Source organism: Tupaia chinensis, unplaced genomic scaffold (assembly GCF_000334495.1).
Source record: "Tupaia chinensis unplaced genomic scaffold, TupChi_1.0 Scaffold145659_1, whole genome shotgun sequence".
Lineage (NCBI taxonomy): Eukaryota > Metazoa > Chordata > Mammalia > Scandentia > Tupaiidae > Tupaia > Tupaia belangeri.
The window spans coordinates 912,298-939,099 of NW_006205516.1; the positions used below are offsets into that span (position 1 = coordinate 912,298).

General features: G+C 42.8%; 1 pseudogene; it reads left to right on the forward strand.

Annotated features, from left to right (window-relative positions):
• Positions 1-26,802, forward strand: part of LOC102473571 (E3 ubiquitin-protein ligase TRIM68-like) — a 49,334-nt pseudogene that overhangs the window by 17,006 nt on the left and 5,526 nt on the right.

A 26,802-nucleotide genomic window follows, 5' to 3' on the forward strand; every position in this document is an offset into this window, starting at 1 on the left:
CATGCTGTTGATTGCTAAATGTAATAGTCTGATCATGACACTGAATAAATGTGTCTTTTTTTTAAATGTGCTGTGTAAAGTTAGTCTACTCTGAAGCCATCTTGGTAAACTTCCCAACAGTGTGAAGTTAGAATCCCTTCAGGGTGGTGCCAGGTTCCATTTCAAAATTAAATAATCATTATTACCTGCTTGGGTGGAGAAGACAGTTGTCTTCAGAAACATACGTGTAGTTGAACTGACAGTTCTTGTGGCCTGAGGTTCACCCAAGCAAAGTCACAATTTGGTTATTACAAAATGATTGTTGGCACATCCTATGCAATATATCTAAATTGAATAATGGTACCAGATAAAATAGATGGGAATGAAGCTTGTGTATCTTCCATTATCATGTGTAATCAATAAACGATTTAATTCTCTTGGAAAAAAAAAAAGAGACACAGATTGGCCGAATGGATTTAAAAAAAAATCCAGAAACCATCTGTTGCCTTCAAGAAATGCACCTTATGGATAAAGACATACATAGACTAAAAGTGAAGGGCCGGAAAAAGATATTCCATGCAAATGAAAATCAAAAAAGGGCTGGAGTTACAATATTGATTTCATACAAAATAGGCTTCAAGACAAAGACTGTAAGAAGAGATAAAGAAGGGCATTATATAATAGTATATGGAGTAATTCAGCAAGAAGACATAATGCTTATAAATATCTATGCACCTAACTCAGGAGCACCTAAATACATGAAGGAAAGACTACTGGAGCTAAAAGGAGAAATAGGGAGCAACACTATAATTTTTGGGAATCTCAGTACCCCATTATATCCTTTAGACAGATCTAGGAAAAAAATAAATAGAGAGATTCAGGACCTAAATGATACTATAAATCAAATGGGCTTGATAGATATCTATAGAACTTTCCACTTTAAGATCACAAAATGTACATTTTTCTCACACCGGCATGGAACCTTTTCAAATATTAACCATATGTTAGGACACAAATCAAGCCTTTACAGATTCAAAGGCAGAGAAACTACATCTAGCATCTTCTCTGACCATGATGGAATTAAAGTCAAGATTAGTTTCAAGAAACACCCTCGAAAATACACAAACACATGGAAACTGAACAACCTACTTCTGAATGACTTAACTACTGAAGAAATTAAGTCTGAAATAAAAAAATATGGAAACAAATAATAATGAGTACACAAGTTTCCATAATCTATGGGACATGGCAAAAGCAGTCATAAGAGGGAAAATCATAGCAAATAATTAGTGCACATAAGAAAAAGATGGAAAGGTGGCAAGTAGATAACCTAACATCATGCTTCAGGGAACTGGAAAAACAACAACAAAAACTCCCAAAATGCCAGGTGAAAAGAAATAATAAAGGTTCCAGCAGAAATAAATGAAATAGAAAATAAATGAACCATACAGAAAATAAATGAAGGCAAAAACTGGTTCTTTGAAAAGATTAACGAGCTCAACATGCCATTGGTGAGACTGATAAAGAAGACGAAAGAAAGAAACCAGGTAAATCAGATACCATCTCTGGATGGTAATACTGTCAGTGTCTGTCTTTGAGGCTTGGTCCTGTGAAGGAAAAAGTTAGAGAAAGGAAGGAAAGAAAGATGCAGAAGCAGAGATGCAGGTGAACATAGACAAGTTGTGTTGCTCAGTCATGCTGAGCTTCTTTATTTACACATTTTACCAGGCACAGTGAACCATTTGCAAGCTTTTAAGGATGCCGTTGAAGTTCTACAGTTAGAGATAAGGACTTTAGTGTAGACGTTTTTTGACCTTGTTATTAAAATGTGTAATCCTGCTATGTGTCATAGGTCAAGACAGTTTACTTCTGAGTATGCATCAAATAGGATAATGTATAAGCCATAAACATTATATAAAACAGGGTTGCATGACCTAGCCAGGGTCAGGATGTTTCCTGTGCCCTACAGATCTTATCTGCAGAGTCCCTGATAATTAAGGCATGTGTCAGCCAGCTTCAGTGAGTAATTAGTGAGGCATACTGATAACTGCCTCCCATATCTAGGCTGCATACTCTTACACTACTCAGCCATAAAAACAAGATCCTGGCATTTGATAGAAAGTGGTCGGATATGGAGGATCTATTGCTGAGTGAAGCAAGCCAGAATATGAAAGAAAGATACTGTATGTATCCACTTAATATATACCGACTCTCCGCACTCTATGGTAGAGAGCAAAAATTGGAGGGCATAAAAGCAGGGAAAATAGTTAACTATGATGAAGATAGTGTGGAACAAGGTGGGAGAAGAGAAGAATATGAAGAAGGATAGCAAGAGAACAAATAGAGAGGCATGACATTAGTGGGACACAGAAATTGTTTATTACCTGTTAATGATGACGTGTATAGTATTCTCAACTGGACTGGTCTGAGAAGTATTTTGTGTTGGGTAAAGTCTTTTTACAAGTAGAATGATAAATAGTGATTGAGTGTTTACAAAATAATTGGAATAATAATAATAATTTGGAAAAAATAATGAAAAGCTATTTGATAATTACGGGGATTTTAATTTTAATGTCTTTGTATTGACTGATATACATGGTATTCCTTCTGGAAAAAGAAATGTAACACACTGTAAAGTTATATGTGATTCAATGTAATATAAACAAGATTATGATAATAATAAATAAAACAAGAAAAAATAATAATGAATACAATTAAATAAAAATAATTTTTTATAAAACATGAAACTTTGAGAGACAAAATACAAACCCAAAAAATAACACATACTGTATGCAACTTTTGGAGGTTGACTTTTTCATTCAGTGTAATACCTTTGCCATCCATCTAAGTCTTTTTTTTAATTAAAGAATTATTTATTTATTTTTATTAATTATCACTATTTTTCAATTTGCTACAGGGCACATATGCTCACCAGAGAGAGAGAAAGAGAGAGAGGAAAAGTGAGAAAGCAAGCCACAAGATCTGGACTCAAATTATGGTCAGGCATGTGGGAGTCCAATGCCTTAATCACCATGCCACCTGCTGGCTCCATCCATATAAGTCTTCACCTAGTCCTCAACCCCACCCTAGAGAATGGGAACAAATCCTCCCTTCTCTACAGGCAATCCATCACAATGTCCTGTTGATTCCACTTCCTAAACTTCTCTGGGCTCTGTTTGCTCTCCATTTCCACCACACCAGATTAGTAGAAGCTTCAGTTATCCTCTCACACCTGACCGACTTTGGCAGCTTTCCAGCTGTCTCCCCATTTTAACTCTGTCCTGACCCGGAAAGCCAATATAGACCTGATCTAGCCTCTTTTCCAAAGCTCTTAGTGGCTCCTCAAAGTTCTTAGGATAAAGCTCACATCCTTATCGTGGTTTATGAGGTCCTGCCTGCTCTGGCATCCTCCTCACCTGTCCTAACCTCTCTCTTCCTGCCTCACTCAGCCCTGTCCCTTGGCTTGCTCTATTCTTTGAAAGTACCACACCTCTGGACTTCCACGTGTTATGTGCTCTGCAAGATAGCACTTCTCTGTCTCCTCACCTGGTCAAACCCTGCTCGTCCTTCAGGTCTCAGCATTTTTTTGGTCAGAAAGCACATGCACTCACCAGAGCAGGGGAGAGAGAGAGAGCGGGAGAAAGCACACCACATGGAGCATGGTCACTGCTGCAATCCCTTCTCCCATTTCTCCCGTCCTTTCAGGATTTTGGGCATGCATGTATATGTATCCAGCATGTTTTTCAAGCCCCCAGGGCTGGGAACCAGCCATGTGGGACCTATTTCCCTAACTCCAGGCTACAGGTCGGCCTCAGGTCTCGGCTTTAAATGTTACCTCAATAGGAAAGTCTTTGGCCCCTTCATTGAATGAGGATCCTCCCTTTTACAGTCTCTTTCAAAGCATTTAGCACAATTGTAATTAATTGGTTACTCATATAATTAATCTGTCTCTCTCACTGACTAAACTTTAAGCTTCTAAAGAGGTCATGAATATCTAGTTCATGGTTGAATCTCCAGCTCCCAGAGAACTGTCAGCAATTTGTTGCTGCTCACCAGATTCTTCTTGAGTATGTGAATGAAGGAAAGCAGAACTGACTGCTCATAAATTACTGTGACTTTAAGACATGGCAAGACTTATGGATCTCTAGGTAATAAGGGATTGGGAATGACACCCTGACTGAAAGGTTCAGGAGCCCTCATTGTAACCCCCACTCTGCTTCCCCATTAAAACCTTTCCTTATGCAGGTGAGAGGTTCTGGAAAGAGAAAGGTTTTTTATGAGATTCTGGGACCTTTTTTTTTTTTTTTGAATCTTGTGTATATGCAAAAAGTTGGCAGATTTTTTGGGATGCTAATTTCAGATTTGGCAACATTAACTGAAAACATTTGTGGATCTTGAAGAGGTAATACTGGGACCAGCAGATGGTGTAATTGTTATATTACTGGACTCCCATATGGCCGAATGTGGTTTGAGTCCCAGTCTCAGAGGCTTGAAACTCACACCGGGTGCATGTGCATGCATGCCCAAAATCTGGAGAGGAGAACATAGGAGAAGGGATTGCAGCATAGCCATCCCCGGGGAGCGATTTCTCACTTTCTGTTCCTCTGTCTGTCTCTTGTTTTTCTCTGGCGCATATGCCTTATAGCAAAAATCTCTCTCTCAAAAAAAAAAAAAAAAAAAAAAAAAAAAATCCTCCCCTCAAAAAAAAAAAAAAAAAAAAAAAGAGGGAAAAAGAGGGTACTGCTCAAGGCTGGCTCTGTGGCCTGGTGGTTAAGGCAGCTGGATCCCACATGGCCAATCAAAAGGCTGGAGTGCCAGACCTGGTAGCTCAAGAAACACACCAGGCATATGTGTACATACCCCAAATCCTGACAGGTTGGAAAAATGGAGTAGAAGGGATTGTAGTATGACCATGCCCTACGGGAGGTGTTTTCTCCCTCTTTGTCTCTCTTTCTCTCTCTGGTGAATGCACATACCCTCTGGCAAATTTTTTTTTTTTAAAAGAAGTAACTCTTAAAGTGTGACTTCATGATAATGAGTGCTCTATTTTAACATCCTATCTAAAGGAGCCCCCACCTTACACCCTTAAAAAAAAATCTTCTTCCCCATGAGGCGATCATTCTGGAAGTACACCAGCACATAGTGGGTACTCCATGAATATGTATAAATATTTATTCAGTGAAGAAATGATTAATCAATGATGAACAAATGAAGGGATAAGCCAGTTGCTGAAGGTCCCACAAGGTGACTGGAAGCCAAACTGACTGGCCCAAGCACATACTCTTGTGCTTATACCTCTTGCCTCATGCCTTCCCTGGGAGCTCTGTCCCCTCATCTAGACTGACAGCAATTGGTGGACAGAAACAGTGGCCCCTGGGACACAGAGACAGAGCAGGCACTCAGCAAGGGATTTCCGAGTGACTTGCTGACTGAGAGGCTTGATGCCCAAGAGCCCTTGCTGCATCCTCAAGCCCCCTCCCTGCTAGCCAAACCTCCAGCCTCAGAGCTCCTCTTAGCTTTCCAAGTTGGCAACTGCAAACAGATGAACTAATTCAAGCAAATGGCTTCTGGTACTCACCCGCCCAAGCAGCATTTATATTTTCACATTTCAGTTTTATCCCTGCACTCTGATGGTGGCAGCAGTGGAGAGCTGGGGTACTTGGGGAAGAAGCATCCAGACCTTGGAAGCAAGGGCCATGGGAGGGAACTGCCACCTCCTCCTCAGCCTGGCTTCCAGAGAGGCCCTGACTTCGTTCTCTTTAGTCTCTGGGGAGCTTTCTAGGGTGTTGTGGGCTTTGGGGACAGGTGAGAAAAATGGCTGCCCTCCCTACCCCACCCCCCAGTTGTCACCACTGAGAAGAGGCTGAAAGAGGTGCCTGGGAAGGCCCTGGACAGCCACCTGAGAGGCACTGCCTGCTGGGGAGAGACACAAACCTTAAACTGGTTTCTCTGCCTTTAAATAGGTCACTGAAAGCTCCGAGCATGGAGGGAGGGAAGTCTCAGGCAGCACCGTGAGGCTGCCAGGTCCACTGTGAAAGCAGCTTTTGCAGACAGGAGGGTGTGTGGAAAGGCTCCTGAGAGGCCTGGCCACAATTCCTTGGGAAGCAGCTTTAGGTCAGGGCAGGGAGGACTGCATTTGTTTGTTTGTTTGTCTGTTTTTTGTCCTAGTTTCTTCACTGGACCCCAGCCATGCTGTGGAAAATGTCTGGCCCATGAGTCTGGCTCTCACAGTACAACTGATCCACTAGCTGTGTGACCCTTGGGTAGGTCACATCCCTGTTTAGCTTCAGTGTTTGCTAATGTCATATTAGGGATGATGCATCCCATGCCTGCCTTGGGACAACAGTGAAGAGCAAAGGAGATAATGGCTAAGAAAGTTCTTGGTCAAAGGGAGAAGCTTTTATCTTGTCATTCTTCTTTGATCCTCCAAGCTAGCAGTTGGCCTGTTCCACGGGTCCTGGCTTTTCATCCCGTGAAGTCTGAGTGAAGTTATGCCCAGGGCAGGGAGCTGTCTATGTGGGATGCCTTGAAAGGCTCTTCAAAGTCTCACTGAACAAAGACTGCAGTCCCACCAGGGGCTGAACCTTCCTTTTACCTCATTGGTGTCAATTGCTGGTTTTAAACATTCTGCCATTATCAGCATTAACAAGCACTTACTAAGCACCTCCTGGGGCAGGGATTTGGGTTAAACTATGGGTGTATGAGAAGGTCCAGAACACAATCCCTTTCTCCAATAGAATTCTGTAGGACAGGAAGGGAAGAGGAGAGGGTAGAAGACCTTCCCTTTGTGCACTGCTTTACAATTTGCCAAGTGTTTTCATTTGCCCTCAGTGGGATGATGACATGGAATCTCAGCAAGGCTAAGCAATTCGTCCAAGGTCGCAAAGCATATTATGACGAGGTCTCAAGGTATCATAATTTCAAATTCAAAGCTGTTTCTTCCACAAGAAAAGTATTCTTCTATGATCTCTAGGAAGCCCATGTTGAGATATAAGTGAGAGGTGGAATGATATCAGTGCTCATTATTACTCACTAACACCCCAGCAAGGCCCAAGAGGAGAATAAACGGAGTAACAGAAAAAGACCTTTTTTTTTTTTTCAATTAAACTTTTTCTTTTTGGAGAGATTTGCATGTGGTTGTAAGAAATAATACAGAGAAATCCCATGTACCCTTTACCTAGTTTCCTCCAATGGTAACTTCTTACAAACTGTAGCGTACTATCACAGCTAGGATACTGGCACGAATATGGTCAAGATGCAGAACATTCCACCCGTGTTGCCCTTATATAGTCACACTCAGTACATCTTTACTATGTTGAACCTTCCAACCCACGAACACCCATATATCTTTCCATTTATTTAGATCTTTGATTTCTTTCACCAGCATATTGTAGTTTTCAGCAAGCAAGTTCTCGACATGTTTTATTAGATTTATGGTTAAGCATTTTCACTTTTTGCAAGATTGTAAATGGTGCATTTTTAAATTTTTGCATCTGCATTCATTGTTAATATACAGAAATATAATGAACTTTCCTATGTTGATCTTATTTCTTGCTGAGCCACTTCTTAGTTCTAGGAGTTTTGGTAGCTTGCTTAGGATTTTCTATGTAGACAATTATGTCATCTGCAAATAGGGACAATTTTACTTCTTATAGATCTGTGTGCCTTCCCATCTGGACTTCATTGACATCACAGGACAGGGGGACCTCTTTACTGCTGGGCAGTGCTGAAATTTCTCGTTTTCCACTAGGACTCATTTGCCACTACGCTAGTAGGAGGTAGGAGTACCTCTTACAGCTTCATGAGGGTAGAGGTCAGGGCTCCTGTCTAAGCCTCTGTTGACAAGGTGGGGAGTCACAATTTCTCTGTGGTATTTAGCTGGAATAGAGCAGTTATTGTTTTTAATTATTTTAAAAGAATTATTTATTAAATTTTATTTTTTATTATTACTAGTTTTTCAATTTGTTATAGGACACATGTACTCACCAGAGAGAGAGAGACAGAGAGAAATAAAGAGAAAGTCCCAGGTCTGAGAATCAAACCATGGTTGGCCAAGTGGGAGTCCAGTGCCCTAACCCTTACACCACCTGCTGGCCCCAAGCAGTTATTTTTGTAAAATTCTGTCTGATAATGCAATGATTTGTATGTCCCCTGAAAGTTCATGTGTTGAGATTTGATTGTGATGAGATTAAGAGTTAAAACTTAACCCAATCCTGATGTTGCACCTTTGGGAGGAGATTGACATTGAGGTCATCACGGTGGGGACCCCATGATAGAGTCCTAGAGGGTCTATAAGGAGAAGAAAGGAACACACAAAAATATGTGTTTCTGTTCTCTCATGAAGTGACACCCTGCATGGCCTTGGGACTCCACTAACAGGAAAAGCCTTACCAGATGTGACCTCTGGAACTTAGACTTCAGACCTCCAAGCCATGACCTAAATTTGACGTCAGTTCTATTCTCTTAAATTCCCTAGGTTTAGGTACTTTCTGTTATTAGCAATGGAATAGACTATAGAATATATAAGCTTCCCCTTTTTTGCTGTCTCTGGCTAGAGATAGCAGAACCAGTGACATGGCTTTAACCAGAACCAACGGTAGTACCTGTCCCAGAGGCAGGCCTGCTACACTTTTTTTCTATTTATTTAAAAAAAATATGTAAGTCTGTTATCTCTTTTTGCTGTTCTTCTTTTAAAAATACTTTTTAGAAAAGTTTATTTCTTTTGGGGCCAGCAGGTAGTGTGGTGGTTAAGGCACTGGAACCCACATGGCTGACTGCATGGTTCAAGTTTGAGACCCAGTGGCCTAATAAACACACTAGGTGTGTGTGTGTGTGTGTGTGTGTGCATGCCCAAAATCCAGAAATGAGAATGGAGGAGAAAGGACTGGAGTATGGCCACCTCTCTTTCTCTTTCTCTCTTTGTCAAGCACACATGCCCTATAGTTTCTTTCTTTCATGAGAGTGAAAAAGAGTGACAACCACCCTCCACAGGATCTCACATTGTGACCCTCCTCAGCCTTCCAGGCCAGCTAGGATCATAGGTATGCATACCCAGAGTGTACAGGTCAACTGGGAATCAAACCTGTGACCTTCCATGTGGAGCCAGCATCATTTGACCAGTGCATTACTGCTTAGCCATCAAACTGGACCATGAACAGACTTCTTTCTTTCTTTCTTTCTCTCCTTTTTTTTTTCTTTCTTTCTTTTTTCTTTCTTTTCTTTTCTTTTTTTCCTTACCAGAGGGTGTGTGCATTCACCAGAGACAGAAATAGCAAGAGGGAGAGGAGGAAAAAGAAGAAAACACCTCCCAGTGAGGTATGTCATGCTTCAATTCCTTCTCCTCCATCTCTCCCTGTTATTGGGATTTGGGGCACACACACACATGTACCTAGTGCATTTCTCAAGCCATCAGGTCCAGGACTTGTGCAACATGGTCAGCCATGTGGGATCTGGCTGCCTTATCCACCAGACCACAGAGCCAGCCCAAGTAGGCTTTACTTAGGGCTTCTTGTTGACTGCATCTTTTGTCCTTTATTGGTGTTTGGCTTCTTTAGCTCCACATCTGATATATGAGGCAAAAAGAAATACCAGGTATCTTACCACTGTTGTTGTTCCTTGTGTGTAGAGGCCCTTAAATCTTCCTTCTTCATTCCACCTTTGAATCTTTTTTATTTTTCTTTTGTTTATTCTTTCTTTTTTTTTGTTTTCTTTCTATCTTTTGTAGTATATAATGTATGTGGTATATATACTGTCCAGCATTCTTATTTGTACTTAGCAGGAGGAATGGGGAAAACCACATCTATTCTATCTTCCTCCACAGGAAGGCTTTGTTTGAGAAAGGAAGAGGTCTGGAGTGTAGATTTTTTTTCTTCTTTTTTTTTCGCTATAGGGCCTGTGTGCTCGCCAGATAGACAGAGAGAGACATAGAGACAGAAAGCGAGAAATCACCCCCCCAGGGGTGGATGGTCACGCCGCAATCCCTTCTCCATTCTCCTCTTGGGATCTTGGGCATGCACGCACATGTGCCCGACATGAGTTTTATGCCACCAGGTCCAGGACGCGAACTGCAGTTGACTACGTGGGAGTCCAGCGACATAGCCATTACACTAACTGCTGGTTCCCTGGAGTGTAGATTTTTTTAAAAACATTATTTTTGTTTATTATTATTATTTTTATTATTATAGTTTGGTACAGGCCACATGTACTCACCAGAGAGAGAGAAAGAAAGAACAAAAACGAGAAAGTGAGAAAGCAAGCTGCCAGGTCTGGGACTCAAAGTGTGGTCGGCCATGTGGCAGTCCAGCACCTTAACCACCACTCCACTTGCTGGACCCTGGAGTGTAGATTTTATAACCTTGCCCAAGTATAGTAGGTCTGCCTATAGACCAGACACTATCATTGATCCTGGTTAAATTCATGCCGTAGGTCCTGGATGCTGAGGTAAGAAGTGTTGAGAAAGATGCATAAAGGGGCAGGTGTGAGGCTCCCAAACGTGGCCCAGACCCTGGTTACCCAATTGCATTGTGCTATGACTCTAGGAGGTTTGGGCAGGCCCTACAAGCAGCATTGGCTAGGATTCCTGACTGAATCAGTCAGACTCCCAGCAGCCTGTAGGTGGCACCTAGCATCCATAAATTTAGATGTGAGCTGTCCAGGAAGCTCAGTGACTGTGACCATGGCTAGTTGATCCCAAGTGTGAGTTCAGTGGATTCAAATAATTCTTATTTCTGTGAGCCCACTGGGCTCCAAGGTGGGAGAATGAGCCCCTACCTCAGAATGTAGTAGCTGTCCTGGACATGGCTGCTCAGAAAGTGGAGGTTGCTACTAATACAAGCTTTCCTGGGTAACTACAGGATAGGATGAAACAGCCTTTTATTTAACTTTTTATGAAAGTTTGAGAATAATTCTGGCTCATTTAAAATGATTGAGCATCAGGAGGTTTTTGGTGCTAGCCACCATTCATTCACTGGTTCATTCATTAGATATTATTGTGTAGCAGGCATTATTCTAGGCACCATGAATACAACATCTCTTCTCCCAAGGAATTTTCTAGTTGAGTTATTTAGGGGATTTTCCTTTTTTATTCATTTAATTTTTTTAGAGAGAGATTTTTGCTATAGGGCATGTGCACTCACTAGAGAGATAAAGAGACAGAAAGCAAGAAATCACCTTCCCGGGGAATGGCCATGCTACAATCTCTTCTCCTCCATCATCCTCTTGGGATTTGGGGCGCATACACACACACACACACACACATGCACATGATGTGAGTTTTAAGCCACCCATTTAAGCCTCCGGGTCTAGGATTTGAACCACAGTCGGCCATGCGGGAGTCCAGCAATGTAATTATTACGCCATCTCCTGGTCACAAGGGGGGGGATTTTCCTCTTAATGAATAGTACTTAGAATAGGTTTGCTAGCTGGGGTGATATTGCAAGCTTCAATTTCAGGGTTCTGAATGACAATCTAGTCTAGAGGTTTTCAACTGGGATTTAAATCTCCAGGATGAGGAGTCACTTATTAAAATTTTTTATTTTCTTTTTTCAGTTTCCTAGCCCTTATCCAATGTCTACTGAAATTAGCTCTCTGGGCTTTCTGTCTGTCCTTCTACACTTGAATTAACCAAGAACTTTTTAAAAAAGATTTCATTTAACTTCCTTTTTTTCTTTCTTTATTTTAATTTGACCAGAGAGGGACAAGTGAGAGAAAGAGAGAGAGAGAGAAAGCGAGAAAGCAAGCCACCATGTCTGGGACTTGAACCACAGTTGGGCATGTGGAAATCCAGTGCCCCCAACCACCAAACCACCTGCAAGCCCCACCAAGAACATTTTTTATTTCTGTACTTGCTTTTTCTTCTGATATGATGCCCTTCCCATAGCTGGCTTCTGTTCATTCAGGCCTCAGCTGAAAGTCTTCTCCTAACAGAGGCCTGCCCTGATTGCCTTCTTTAAAATCACAACCCCACCCTAATCTCTCCACATCATATTCAAATTGTACCTACTTTACAGCACTCATGCAAGTACCTTCTTTCTTGTCTATCTTCTCCACTAAACTGTAAGCATCTTGTGGACAGGGGTTGTTTTCTTCACTGTTAGATCCTTAGTACCCACAATAGTGCCTAGCACACAGTGGATATTCCCTGAATATCAGTTAGTTATTCAATTGAGTGAGTGGAAACAAGTTTGGGTTTCTCACTATTAAACAAGCACCTTGGGAACCAGCAGTTAACGTAATGGCTATGTCGCTGGACTCCCATGTAGTCGACCGTGGTTCGTGTCCTGGACCCTGTGGCTTAAACTCACGCCGGGCATGTGTGCATGCATGTCCAAGATCCCAAGAGGAGAATGGAGGAGAAGGGATTGCGGAGTGACCATCCCCCCTGGGGGGTGATTTTTCCCTTTCTGTCTCTCTGTCTCTCTCTCTGTCTGTCTGATGAGCACACGCGCCCTATAGCAAAAACCTCTCAAAAAACAAAAACAAAAACAAAAACAAAAATAAGCACCTCAGGTGATTCTGGTGTCCACTAAATTTTAACAACTAATGACCAAGAGTCCAAAGTAGGAGCCCTGAGGGAAGTAGGAGACCTGGGCTGAATGTGATGCTTTTGTTTATTTGTTTTCATTTAATCCCTGTACATCTTTACAGTGTACAACATGATTTTTTCCCCACATGAATACAGCACATATGAATCAAGTCAAAGACATTACTGTTTACATCGTCAATAGATAACTTTTCACCTTTGTGTCTGTTACATTTTTTTCCTGATACCCTTCCCTCCAACCCTCTATTACCCACCCCCTATTACCAGCCCCATACTATCTCTAGTAGCTACCGTTGCCCTCCCTGATATTATTCTTCCCAATCTTTCGGTTTCTGTTATAGAGAGCAGACTGAATACTATGTTCTTCAAATATTCTCTAGTATGAAAATTTTTGCACTATCTTGTGACTTGGTTCATTTACCTATAAAGGGGTGGGGCAAGCCAGGAGAAAACTGCTGGTTATTTGAAGTCATTGGTCAAGGAGGCTCTAGTTCATTGGGGTTCAGCTCTAGCTTCTTGAACTTATTTTTATATTTTAGTCTAAGAATTTATTGCAGCACATCTATGTCTTTCTTTTGAAGTTTGTGTGTGTGTGTGTGTGTATGTGTGTGTGTGTTTTGCCATAGGGTGCATGTATTCTCCAATGAGAGACAGTGAGAAGGAAAGTGAGAAATCAACACCCCCAGGGGGAATGGTCACCCTGCAATCCCTTCTCCTCCATTCTCCCCCCAGGATTTTGGGCATGCACGCATACACACCCAGCATGATTTTTAAGCCACCATGACTGGCCATGTGTGAGTCTAGCACCTTAACTACCACACTGCCTGCTAGCCCCTCTTTTTTTATTCTAGTCCTGATTTATACTGTTAACAGAAAGCAATATGGTCTTCCTACACTACAATTAGTAATAGAGTTTTGGGAATCAGAGTGAAACTAATCTAGAATTTAAAAAAAATCTATCACAGGAATCAACAAAGCATATGATTCCCACATGCCTAAGAAGAAAGGGCCTTTGCTGTATCTCTTGCCCTGCTCTATGCTCTCCCTCATGACCCTTGCATTTATAGCTAGATCCAGATTGTCCAGAGGACCAGCTGCCTTGCTAGCAAGTGGGATCCTCATAGCTCCACAGCATGGTAGTGCTTTGGCATCTGGCATCAGGCTGAAAGAGAGGCAACCACATACAAAGGGATCTAGAGGCACTGGCTGCATAGAGGTAAGTTGGTGGAAGAGAAGCTCCTTAGGGAATCACTCAACAAATAGGGCCCTGGCCTAGTTGTGGTAGCATGCAATGGACTCTGCTGTTTAACAAACTGAGGCCACATGGGAGTCCTGAGTTGGATTCTTCTCTTACCCTAAAGAGCCAGGTGCAGTGGTGCATGCTTGTGATCCCAGCTGCTCAGAAAGCTGAAATAGGAGGATCACAACAGAGAGATCCTGTTTAAAACACCACACACACACACACACACACACACACACATTACAGATGAAAGAAGAAAGAAGAGAAAAAAAGGCCAGCAGGTGACATAGTGGTTAGGGTGCTGGACTCCCACATGGCCGACCGTGGTTTGAGTCCTGGACCCAGCAGTTTGAAACTCACGCTGGGAATGTGTGTGTGCATGCCCAAAATCTTGAGAGGAGAATGGAGGAGAAGGGATTGTAGCATGGTCATCCCCTTCAAGGGGGATGGTTTATCTCTCTCTCTCGTTCTGTGTCTCTGGTGAGCACATGTGCCCTATAGCAAAAATCTATCTGTAAAAAAAAAAAAAAGGAGAGAGAGAAACGAAAAGGCAGAGTCCCTGCTACGCTCCTGCAGTGGGTGATCAGATGGCTGAGTGCTGAATGCCCCTGCTGTGATGGTCTCTGTAAGTGTGGCCAAGAGTGCCACATTTTCCATTTGTGATTTCTCACAACCAAGTCTTCTTATCAAAGGCAGCAGGAGGCTGCACTGAAACCCTGGAAAGAATAACGGGACTGGAAGGACAAAGAGGCCAGTGTCAGCCAGAAGGACCATTGTTGAAGAGACACTAATGTGTTCTTTGGGCTCTGGGCACCACACAATTTGTCATCTGTTGACCTCTGCTTGCCAGGTTCCCCAAACTTGTGGCTCTTTGCAGATGTGGTCTCCAGTGTTCATCTGTCTGGTAGTGTGAACCTTCTACTCCCGGATAGAAGCCTGGTGCCATATATAGCCTGGTGCCATATAAGTTTACTAAAACAAGGGTCTGATAGATGCTGTCGGCTGTCACTCTGCTATATCGAGGGAATGGCTCAGTTTGTACTGTAGTGATCCACAGAACACAGCAGTAACTGCCCTATAGCAAATTGAAAAACTAATAAAGTAAAATAAATAATTAAGAAAAATCTTATCTTAAAAACAAGAATATTTGCTGAGAGCTTGCTCTGTGCTTAGGCCCTATTCTGAGGCCTGGAAAATCTCATTTAAACCTCAGATCAATCCTCCAAGGCAGGGGCCATTGTCATCTCCATTTTGCCAAGAAAATACAGTGGCAGAGAGACATAATGCTGTAGAAAAGCAAAGATATGGTTAGGCCAATACGGCAGATGGGTGTAAGTTTAGTCACCACCCAAGGAAGAGCCACAATATTTTGGGGGCTAAAGAAAGGAGGCCCTTTTAGCTCTTCAGGGCAAGAAGCTTGAAGCATCTCTGCAGATATTTACACACAGAAACGAATGTCATTCTTCACCACCCACCCCCTCCCCTATATCCTTCTACACAGAAAGCCTGTTGGTGATTATTTAGGTGTCTGTGTTGCTGACAAACCTCATCACCAATTACTAGCTCTAAGATCTATTCTTTTTAGGATCCATGCAGGAAACATCTTTTTTATTCCAAGCTTTAAACAGTAGGGAAGCATGCCTATTCAGGGATGGCTACTACTATTCTTTTTCTTCTTCTTTAAAAGGGTATTAGTAATTCCCAGTTAAGTTTCTCTTTGTGAAGTTCTCTGAACATGGAATGTAGTTGATAATGACCATCACTGAGCTCATTATTAGCAGAGCAATACCCGATGATTAGAGGTAGTTAGCCGTTGTGCTTGTGGCCCTTCATATAGAGCAACTAGTCTTCTTAACTCCCTAATGAGGCCTTCTTGGAGTGTTCCCTGCCATGGTAGCAAGGTCAAGAGGTATTGACTAACTGTTGTTAATACTCTGAGGAACAGCGGGCGGGGGACTAAAGGCTTCTTCGTGGTCATCAGTACACTCCATTTACAGATGGAGGTGAGTCTATATAAGAAGGTTGACTTCCTTAAAAAGAAGCGCTAGGGCCAGCTAGCAGTAGTTAACACCAGCTCTGTGACACTGGACCCATGTGAGAAGGTCCTGGATTCTCATCACGGGACCTCCTTATGGATGCTGGGCTCATACATGTACTCATGATCTGGGCAGGCTAGGGTGAAGGGGTGGATCATGACATGAAGACTCTGTTGGGGTGCCCCTCTCATCTCTCTCTGTCATGGAAGAAATGAATAAATAAACATTAAAGAAAATATCTCTGACATTTTTTTAAATAAAGAAATTTTAAAAGTAGTTTTATTGAGATGTAATTTTAAGTTCACATACCCCACGACCTGCTTTAAATTTTTAAATATCTTTTTTTTTTCACTTTTGTTTGAGAGGTTTTTGCTATAGGGCGTATGCACTTGCCAGAAAGAGAGACAGAGAGACAAAAAGTGAGAAATCACCCCCCATGCTGCAATCCCTTCTCCTCCATTCTCCTCTTGTGATCCTGGGCACGCACGCACACACGCCCGGTGTGAGTTTAAGCCACCGGGTCTGGGACTCAAACCGCGGTCAACTTCATGGGAGTCCAGCCACATACCCATGATGCCAACTGCTGGTCCCAATTTTTAAATATCCTTTTTTTAAAGAGAGATTTTTGCTATAGGGCGTGTGCACTCACCAGAGAGACAGAGAGGGGGACAGAAAGCAAGAAATCACCCTCTAGGGGAGATGGCCACACTGCAATGCCTTCTTCTTCCTTCTCCTCTCAGGATTTATGGGCATGCATGCACACATACCTGGCATGAGTTTCAAGCTCCTGGGTCTGACCTGAACCATGGTTGACCATGTGGGAGTCCAGCAATGTAGCCATTACACCATTGCTGGTCCCAGTTTTAAAAATATCTTTTGATTACAGACCTTTCTTTTTATAAAATGATTTTTAAAGATTTTTGCCATAGGACACTTCTGCTTGCCAGAGAGAGACAGAAAGAGTGAAAGTGAGAAAGCACCACCCAGGGGGGATGGCCACACTGCAATCCCTTCTCCTCCATTCTCCTCCTGGGATTGTCAGCATGCACACACACACACACACCTGGTGTGATTTTCAAGACCCTGGGTCCAGGACTCAAACTGTGGTCAGCCATGTGAGAATCCAGCACTGTAACCACCGTGCCACTTGCTGGCCCCGGTTATGGACATTTCTAAACATACACAGAAGTAGAGAGAAGAGTAGAACGAATTCTGATGTACCCAGCTTTGACAATGACCAACTCGCAGCCAATCTTGTCACATCTATCCTACCACTCCCCTTGTCCCTTGCTCCCACATACCTAGGAGTATTTCCAAACTGAACCCAGATAACATATGCAGTGTGCATCTCCAACATACAAAGGGTTAAAAAGGAACAGAAGCACCAGAGTCAGTCTGTGTTCATATTTCTAGGGCAGAAGTTTCTGTAATGTGGGGATTTTGAGCCAGGGGTGAGGGAGGTGCAATTCATGAAGGGGCTTCAGAGAATCTATGTACTCCTGAAAACATATGTGAAGGGCTCGTGTGTATTTTGCGAGAGGAGATCACCAAAAATGTGCAGGCCTCTGTATGTGTGTGTCTGTGTCGGGGAAAGGGAAGATCTGGAGCTTTTAACAGATTTCCAAAGGGCTAATGTGGCCCTGGAAAGGCTAAGAGTCCCTGGCCTAGATAAAGGTGCTCAGCTGTCCTGGTCCAGCTAAGAGTTCTGATTTTTGAGGCTCAGTCCTGAGTGGCAGATTTGCTGAGAAAGTTGCTGAGCAGTTGGGCCTGGCATGGAAGCTTTAGGCCTTTCAGCCTGCAGTGCTTGTCAGACTCAGGAGATTATATAGTGCTATTGGGGCCCTAAAACATGGTGCTGCAGAACCCCCTGGTGTGGCCTTAAACATGTTAATTCCTGGACCTCACACTTTAGGATTCTTGGTCAATAGGTCTGAGGTGGGGTCAGAGCATCTGCTTATGTTTACCCAAATCCTGCTTTCTTTTTTTTTAAAAAAAAAAGTTCATTAATTTCTTCCATGTGAGAGACATGGCATTATAAGGGCTTATTGTCCTTCTGGAATTGCAAAGATTTCAAAAGTGTCAGAAAGCTGATACGATTCATGGCTCCTCAGGTTCTGCTGATTTCAGCTAAGAAGAATGAAGCTCAGAAAGCGGATGGGCTGACATTCTTATCAAGCTGCATAGGCCAGGGTGAAACTTCAGTGTTTCTTTCCCAGGTACCTTCACGCATTGGTGATCAAGTTATCTCAGTTATTGGGAACACTGTGCATCAGGCAGGAAACTCTTGATAGCAAAGCTGGCCTCATTTGGCAAATATATATCCTTGGCCACATTGAAGGCTCATGAGAAACTTTGGGGCTGACTCGGGGCCCATCTCATGTGGAGAAAAACAACTCAGAGCTCACATACAATCAAGAGGGGAGCAGTGCCATATTCCCTACATGCAGGAGGGCCCACTGTAATGCCAATGACCTTTTATAACCTCAACTAGCCTTTGGGGACCAAGGGCTCCCCAAGTAGCATTGAGAGGCACCAATGCTGGATATGGATTTCCTTCCTTACAGGAGGGAAAGGCCCTGCTAGACTTTAAACTTCCTAAAGGAAAGATCTTGTTGAGGGCCTGCTCGAAAACCTTAGCACTCATAGAGGGTCCTAGAGTTCTTTATTTCTTTTTTTTTTAAAGAATTATTTTATTTTATTTTATTCATCATCATTATTGTTATTTTAATTTGACCAGAGGTGGGGGTAGGGTGGAGTGAGAAAGCAAGCTGCCATGTCCGAGACTTGAAGCGTAGTTGGCCATGTGGGAGTCCAGCACACCTTAACCACCATGCCACCTGCCAGCCCCAGTCCTGGAGTTCTAACCCAGAGTAGTCTGTTTAAAAACCCTGAGGTCTATGATTATGCCTCAACTCCCTATCCCCTACTCCCACCAGTCTCAAGATAATTGGACTTTCAGGGACCAGCAGTTAGCGTAATGGCTATGTCGCTGGACTCCCATGTAGTCGACCGTGGTTCGAGTCCCGGACCCGGTGGCTTAAATTCATGCCGGGCGCATGTGCGTGTGTGCCCAAGATCCTGAGAGGAGAATGGAGGAGAAGGGATTGCAGCATGGCCATCCTCCCTGGGGGGTGATTTCTCGCTTTCTGTCTCTCTGTCTCTCTCTGTCTGTCTGGTGAGCACACACGCCCTATAGCAAAAACGTCTCAAAAAAAAAGAAAACTGGACTTTCTTATTGTGCTTGCACACTTGTTCTTCAGTACTGCCTTGAATCTAGTGTTTACCTGATGTCTGACTTTTCAGGCTTTAACTTTTGTTTCTGACTTTATGCTGGCCCTTGGAAATTAACAACTAAACCTGGCCTTCTCCACACTGATCCTCTAGCCTCCCTGTATACAACTTATCCTTTACAGGGGACTTCTGGTAATTGTCCTACCTGAGTTTATTCAGCCTGAGGGCGTCCTGCTCAGGAGAGTTGCTTCTACCACCTAAGGGAGGACTAGATGACCAGTGGATGCAAATGAGTATTAATGAGCTCTAAGGGTGCTTCTTGTCCAGGTCACTACATGAAATAACTGGTAACATGAATTAGTGAGTGAGCAACTGGCACTTTCTTCCTCTAAAAAGGACTGCTTGTCCAACTATGCTCAAGGATCCAGGGATAAGGCAGTGGACTTTCTGTAACAGAAGAAACTTTACAGGCCAGGTTGGGACTGGTCCTGCTGGTGTCTTCCCTCTGTTGATCAACAAGCACACAACATCACTTTTCCCCCCAGAGGCCTCTAGCTGCCAGATCAGTGGAGTCAGTGGGGAGTTGGGTCTTCAGTGTAGATATCTGCTATCTTCTCAGAAGAGCAGAACCTTAACTAATCAGAATCTTGGGGAAGAGTCTTAATGAGAATATCTAAGAAACTCAGACTCCAGCATCAAGCCTATTTTGTCATTCTTCTTGTTGGAATAGTTATCAAAATGTCTGAAGCCACCTTCCTGCCTAAGGAGCTCAGCCTATCAACTGTAATGAAACTTTAAGTGTTAATCTTCATTATCTGAGTTCACTACCCAGGCTGGGGATAGGCACAAAGTGTAAGACCGTGACCCCAGCGTATATCCAGGTAATGGTGCATTTGTGTGTGTTATTTGTTTTGAAATGTTCCTTTGCCTCCAAAAGGGAAGCTAACAAAAATATTTGAGAGTGTCCAAGTAATTGACTCTTTTTCATCCTAAGAAATAGAATCTTCTTATGTGAAATCATTTTGGTTAAGGATGACCTTGGCTCTTGGAAAATTGGACAGAAAGCAGTATTTGGGGAGGGCTGACAAGGCCAGCTCTTTCCTGGTGCCTCTGCTAGACTAACTTCAATTTTGATTTCTTTGTTAATTTTCATGTAAAACTAATCTAGATGCTACTGTCTTAGTCTGTCTTGTGCTGCTAAAGCAGAATACCTAAGACTGGGTAATATGCAAAGAACAGAGATTTATTTCTTAAAATTCTGGAGACTGGAGGACAGCAGGTGGTATAGTTGTTAAGGTGTTGGACTCCCACGTGATTGACCATGGTTCAAGTCCCGGCTCTGGTGGTTTGAAAATCATGCCAGGTACATGTGTGTGCATGCCCAAAATCCTGAGAGGAGAATGGCAGACAAGGGATTGCTGTGTGGTCATACCCCTGGGGGGATGATTTCTCACTTTCTGTCTCTCTGTCTTTCTGGTGAGTACACACTCCCTATAGCAAAAAAAAAAAAAAAAAAAAAAAAATCTCAAAAAAAATTCTGAAGACTGGAAATTTCAAGATCAAGGAGTCCACAACAGGCAAGGGCATTCTTGTTGCGTGATCCCATGGTAGCAGACAGAAGAGAAAGAACACATGCTAGAGAAAGAGAGGCCAAACTCATCCTTTCATCAGGAACTCACTCCCTCTATAACTAACTCACTCCTATGATGCTCTCCTTTAATCCATTTGTGAGTGCAGAACTTGCATGACCTAATCACCTCTTAAATGTCTCACTGTTATATTGAAGGTTGTTTCTAACACATGAATCTTGGGGGACACATTCAAATCATAGCAGCTAATCACTGAAAAAAAACCTTTATAGGGCACTGCTTTGCTGGATACTATGGAAGACACAGAGAACTGGGAAGAAAGAGTCTCTGCCATCAGTCTGGTGAGCCAGATAGGGAGATACAACATATCTGTGTTGTAGCATGGGGTAGTTTAGGGCTTCTCAGATGATATTCTCTAGATCCTGCTTCTGATTTCATGGGACTAAGAGTATGGCCCAGGAAGCTATTGATTACACTCTTAAGAAGACTTGGGTCTACAGTAAGTCACACATTTTACCAAGCCTCAGAGTTCTTAGCACAATGAGATAGTCAAGCGATGATCTCCTGGGTCCCATCCTGCTCTGACAATCTGAAATTCTCTGGAAAGTTGACTACACCTGACAAGTCTGCCTGTACCAGACTTGTGCAGGAAATGAACCTTCCAGAATTTTAGAAGAGAGGGAATACCTTGCTGCACTGGGGCAAGACAGGCCTCTTTTCATGGAGAAGTTCCAGATGAGGCCTTGTGGAATGGAGGAAGGATTTGCAGAGGATGCGGGAACTACATGACCAAAGGTTCAAGGGTACGATAAGTTTGCTTCTCTGTTTCTCTTTGTGCTTCTTATCTGAAGAGTGAAGGTAGAAGAATTGAATTGGGGACAAGCAGTTATTCACAGTAAGTGCCAGCCAAGGCCAGGCCTCAGATTCCTTCAAATTTCTAATGTCCTGTCCCCAACCTTCAGTAGGCATTGCGATGTTATTATTGGGGATAGGAACTTAGTAAGACTGTTAATTCATGTCACAAATCTTTATTGACTACCTTCTTTGGGTTTGGTCTTGTGTAGAATGCTAAAGATAAGAATGAATAAAATAACAACTCCTGCCCTGGAGGGACCTCATTTTTAGCAGACAACTACAGTGTGAGGGGGGTCTTTAGGGTCTTCTGTGTGCAAAGGAGAGGCTATGGTGAGGGGAGGACAGGGAAGGCCTCACAGAAGAGGTATGATTTGAGTAAGTCTTGAAAAGTGGGTAAAATTTGCCAAGTTGGGGGAGAAGAAGGGGAGTACTTGCCAGATAGAGCTAAAATAGTATGACATATCTATCATGAATTGTGTAGTTCACATGCTTATAATCTGTCTCGCTTCTTGTTGATGTACACTATCTGAGATTACCAGAAGAAGACAGCGTGTTGGACCCTACCTGGGCCATGGCTTGTGTCTCATCAAGTATTTTCACTTTACCCTGAAGGCTCTCTGAGAAAACAAGGAGGTATTTTAAAAGCAGGGAATTGGGGCAGATTTGGCTTTAGAATGTTCCCTCTGGTGGTTTTTTAGATGGTGAAGATGGTTTGACCTGAGCAATAGCATAGGAACTACTGAGAAGACTATTGCTGTGGAGAGCTGTTAAAGGGGGACAGTGCAGTGGAGAAGGCAAGTGAGATTCGAGAGCTATGTAGGAGTTCATATCTACACAGTTGGGTAAATGGTTGACAGTGCAGTTTTGAGAGAGAAGGTAGAGCTGAGGATGACTTCCCAGCTCTTGACTTAGAAACCTAGGTGGAGGGAGAAGGGGATTGTGGGTTAAAGGAAGAAAAGGAGCTCACTTTTGAAGGAGTTGAATTTTAAAAGCCTATGAGGTTTTTTAGTTTGGTTTTTTATTTTTTAAATTTTTTTAAGTTTCTTGCCATAGGGCACATGCACTCACCAGAGAGCAGAGAGGAACCAGAGAGAGCGCGAGAGAGAGAGAGAGAGAGAGAGAGAAATTGCCCCCCCCCAGGGGGCTCAGGCATGCTGCAATCCCTTCTCCTCCATTCTCCTCCTGGGATTTTGGGCACACATGCCCAGCATGATTTTCAAAGGGGTCCAAGACTTGAACCATGGTCAGCCACTTCGGAGTCCAGTGCTGTAACCACTATGACACCTGTTGACCCAAACCTATGAGTTTTTAATTGGGTAGAGATGTCCATTAGGCAGCTGGATAACAGGAGAAAGGCCTAGCTTAGAGATCTTTCTGAGGAGAGATTTCTGGATCCTGTGTGAATTCCCTCCTGATGTATACCTTCTTTATTTTTATTTTTTTATTTTCCAGAGGTGGTGTGCATTTGCTGGGGTCAGGGAGAGAATGAAGGAGGGAAATCACCTCTCAATATACCCTCACCCCTTGGGACATGATCACACTGCATGCTGCAATTCCTTCTCCTCCATTTTCCCCTCCTTTTGGGATTTTAGGCATACATGCACACGCACCAAACATGTTTTTCAAGCTGCCAAGTATAGGACTTGAATTGCACAGTCGGCCAGATATGATCCAGCTGCCTTAACCACCATGCCATGGGTTGGCCCTCCCTTGCACTTTTAAAACACTTCCATGAATGGAGTTTTCTAATTCAAGGATACCTATTTTCTCCTCTCCATTGCTGCCATGTGCACCATTCATAGCATGTCACATACACACCCTTGAATTCCAGTTCTTCAAAACGTTTCCCTAAATCAAGAGCTCAATTAAAAAAGGACCTCAGATTACCACTTCCTGACTCCTTACAGTCAAGTGTGTGGATATTCCAGAAGGCAGCCAGGCATTTAGTCAAGATTCTAGAAGTTACCTCTCCTTTTTTAGGAATGGGAAGGAAGTAATAGGGGGCTAAGCCTGTGGACATTCTGCCCTGATGCTTGCCCTCCTGGGATAGGTTGATGTCATCATCATTACCATCAAAGATCTAACAGTTTGGAGATTTTCCTATCTGCTAGGAACTATGCTGAAGGCCTTTCATGCATGCTATCACTGAAACTTACTGACAGCCCTGCCCAGTAGGACTATTATTATCCTTGTTTTCAAAGATGAGAAAATAGAGACACATGGATTCTGATGACTTGCTCAAGAACCCACAGTTAGCATTTAATTGAGCTGGGTTTCAAATCTGATGCTAACTCTAGAATCGTTATTATTATTATTATTTTACAGAAATTGCAGAATTCTTATTTTTAACCATAGTTGGTCTGCTTAGAAAGGCCATTTAACTGTAATTTTTGTTGCTTCTCTTTTTTTTTTCTCTCTCTCTCTTTCTTTTGTTCTTCTTCTTCTTCTTTTCTTCTTCTTCTTTGGCTTTTGACATAGGGCACCTGCACTTGCCAGGGAGAAACAGAGAGAGAAAGAGACAGTGAGAGGGAAAGTGAGAATCACTCCCCTGGGGGGTTGGTATGGCCATCATGGTGCAATCTCTTCTCCTTCATTCTCTTCTGGGGATTTTGGGCATGCACATACACATGCTTGACGTGATTTTCAAGTTGCCAGATCTGGGACTTGAACTGCGGTTGACCATGTGGGAATCCAGCGCCTTAACCACCAAGCCACCTGGTGGCCCTGTGTTGCTTCTTTTTCATAGTCTTCTAGTTTTCTTTCATCTTCACTGAATAACTGCCTGAGTAGTCAATCTGTCTGTATTGCGCACCAAGTTTACAAAGAAAATTCTACCATGTGTTGAGTAGAGCGTTAGACTAGAATGAACTAGAAAGCACAGTTTAGTTCCTGTGCTCAAAGACCTGCCTAGAAAAAGGCAGTCGTGAAATGATTCGAACACAATTATATAGCCTAGGGCTAGGATTGATGGAATTCATAATAAGTCAAGGGTTTCCAGAGGAGGTCAAAGCTAGGTGTTTCCTCATCTGGAAGGAAGAGAGACAGATAGATTTGGATTTGTCAGGAGAATTCCAGTCATCAAAGCTTATAGGAACCAAAGGGTACATTTAGTTACTACAATAAATTCTGGCCCAAACCTGCAATTCCTCGGTGATGAAATATAGCAAAATCCTGTCTGAGTTTGTGTTTCTGATATCCCAGCCAGTGCTCTCACTCTAGGGCAGGAGAGGTGGAATACCAGCATGAGTTAAGTTCAAAGGTGCTAAGAGGTCAATTTGTAGGAACGAAATCAGACCAGCCACAGCTACGAATCCATCTTGTTCAGAATGCATTTTAGCAAAACCTGGGAAGTTTTGATTTCCATCTATTCCAAGGGCTTCCTTTGACTCTGGCTACTGTATGCGGCTTGCTCTTGCCATGGACCTATGCAGCCCAGGGCGACAGTGTACATTTCATTGGCCTGTCTGAGCTGAAGCCATACTGTCCACGGCACATGCTTTTGGGTTCTATTTGCTCAGCACAGAATATTTCCAATAAAGAACTAAAGCTGCTTTATTCCAACAACAACTTACATCTTTTCAAACAAAGGCACCATAGAGTCTCCATTTATAAACTGCTGGCTGCCCTTATGTGTGGTCAGGAAATACTGGTTTTTTACATGGTGTCAAAAAATAATCGACTTCCCATCTCCTCCCTCAAAAATGTTGCTCCGAAAGGTGGGATTCCAACCTTGCTTAGCTCTCAGACTACTTTGTCATGAATCCTCATAAATAAGAAGGCAACCCTTTCTGCTAAGTGTGTACTAATCTTTGCAGATGAACAGAGATGCCATGTTACAGAGGAAAAAATGACTCTTATCAACACCCTGCTGGCAGTTGCTTCCTGCCTCAGGCAGGGTTGTGTAGGCAGCAGAGGATGTGTATTCCTTGACTCCACAGTGGTGTTCTGGGTACCTCCTTCCTTCCTCCACAGTCCCAAGGCTTTGCCCTTCATTCTGAGCTTATTACATTCCAAGTACTCAGAATTTCATCATTCACCCCTGAGCGTGGAGCTCAAAGGAACTGCTGTCCTCTTGGTGTAGCTACATTGATTCATGTGCTATACCTTCTGGGCTAAGGGGCAGCCAAACTCTGGGTAGGCATCAGCAGGATGTACCCATGATGCCTGGGAAGAGGACATTCAAGGGCCATAGAACTGGGAGGCAAGTTGGGATATGGAGGGAAGGAAACATATACTTCCCTATAAACCTGTTTCACATAATCATAATATAGTCATCTTAGGAGAAGGGGCGTCTGGGCTAATAGGTGGTGTGGTGGCTAAGGTGCTGGACTCCCACATGGCCCCATCTCAGACCTGGTGATTTAAAAATCATGCCAGGTGTGTGTGCATGCATACCCAAAATCCCAAGAGGAGAATGTAGGAGAAGGGACTGTGGCATGGCATCCTCCAAGTGGATGATTTGTCACTTTCCCCCTCACTGACCCTCTCTCTTCAGTGAGTGCATATGTGGCAAAAACCTTAAAATTAGAGAGGGGGTGGGGGAGAGAGGGCTTTTAAGTGCTTTAAGATCAAAGGTAATGCACCATTGATTTTATTAGGGATTCATAAGATCAGAAATCTACATTTTAGGAACTTGATTGTTTATCATTTAAATTTTTTGTAAATATTTCATTTTGTTTGCCATTCAATCTTTTATTTATTTGAAAAATAAATAAAATAATGTTTGCCATTCATTCTTTTATCCATTCAACAAATACATAGGGGCAAAATCACACATGGTCCCAGCCCTCATGGAACTTATAGTCTAGTTGGTGAGCCAGACATTAATCACATAATCTCAGAAATAAATGTTAAATGCAATTGTAAAAAGTTCTATAAAAAAAAAAGAAATATGCATGTCAACCACTCCATATTCTCTGAGTATGCTCAGAAATAATAATAATAAAAACCCTCTTACGGAACCCGTAGATGGCATAATGGTTATGTCCCTGAACTCCCACGTAGTTGACCACAGTTCTAGTCCTGGCCCCAGCAGCTTAAAACTCACACCTGGCACGTGTGCGTGTATGCCCAAGATCTCAAGAAGAGAATGGAGGAGAAGGGATTGTGGTATGGCCATCCCCCCCCGGGGGGAAGGGGCAATTTCTTGCTTTCTGTATCTTTGTTTCTCTAGCAAATGCATGTGCCCTATAACAAAAATCTCTCTAAAAAACAAACAAAAAACACCTCTTATGTTTGTTCAGCACTTAACAGTTTACAGGCCTTCTTCATGCATTGCCTCCTCACAAGAGCAGAGTAAGGGAAGTGGCTCAGTGGAATGGTTTACATGGA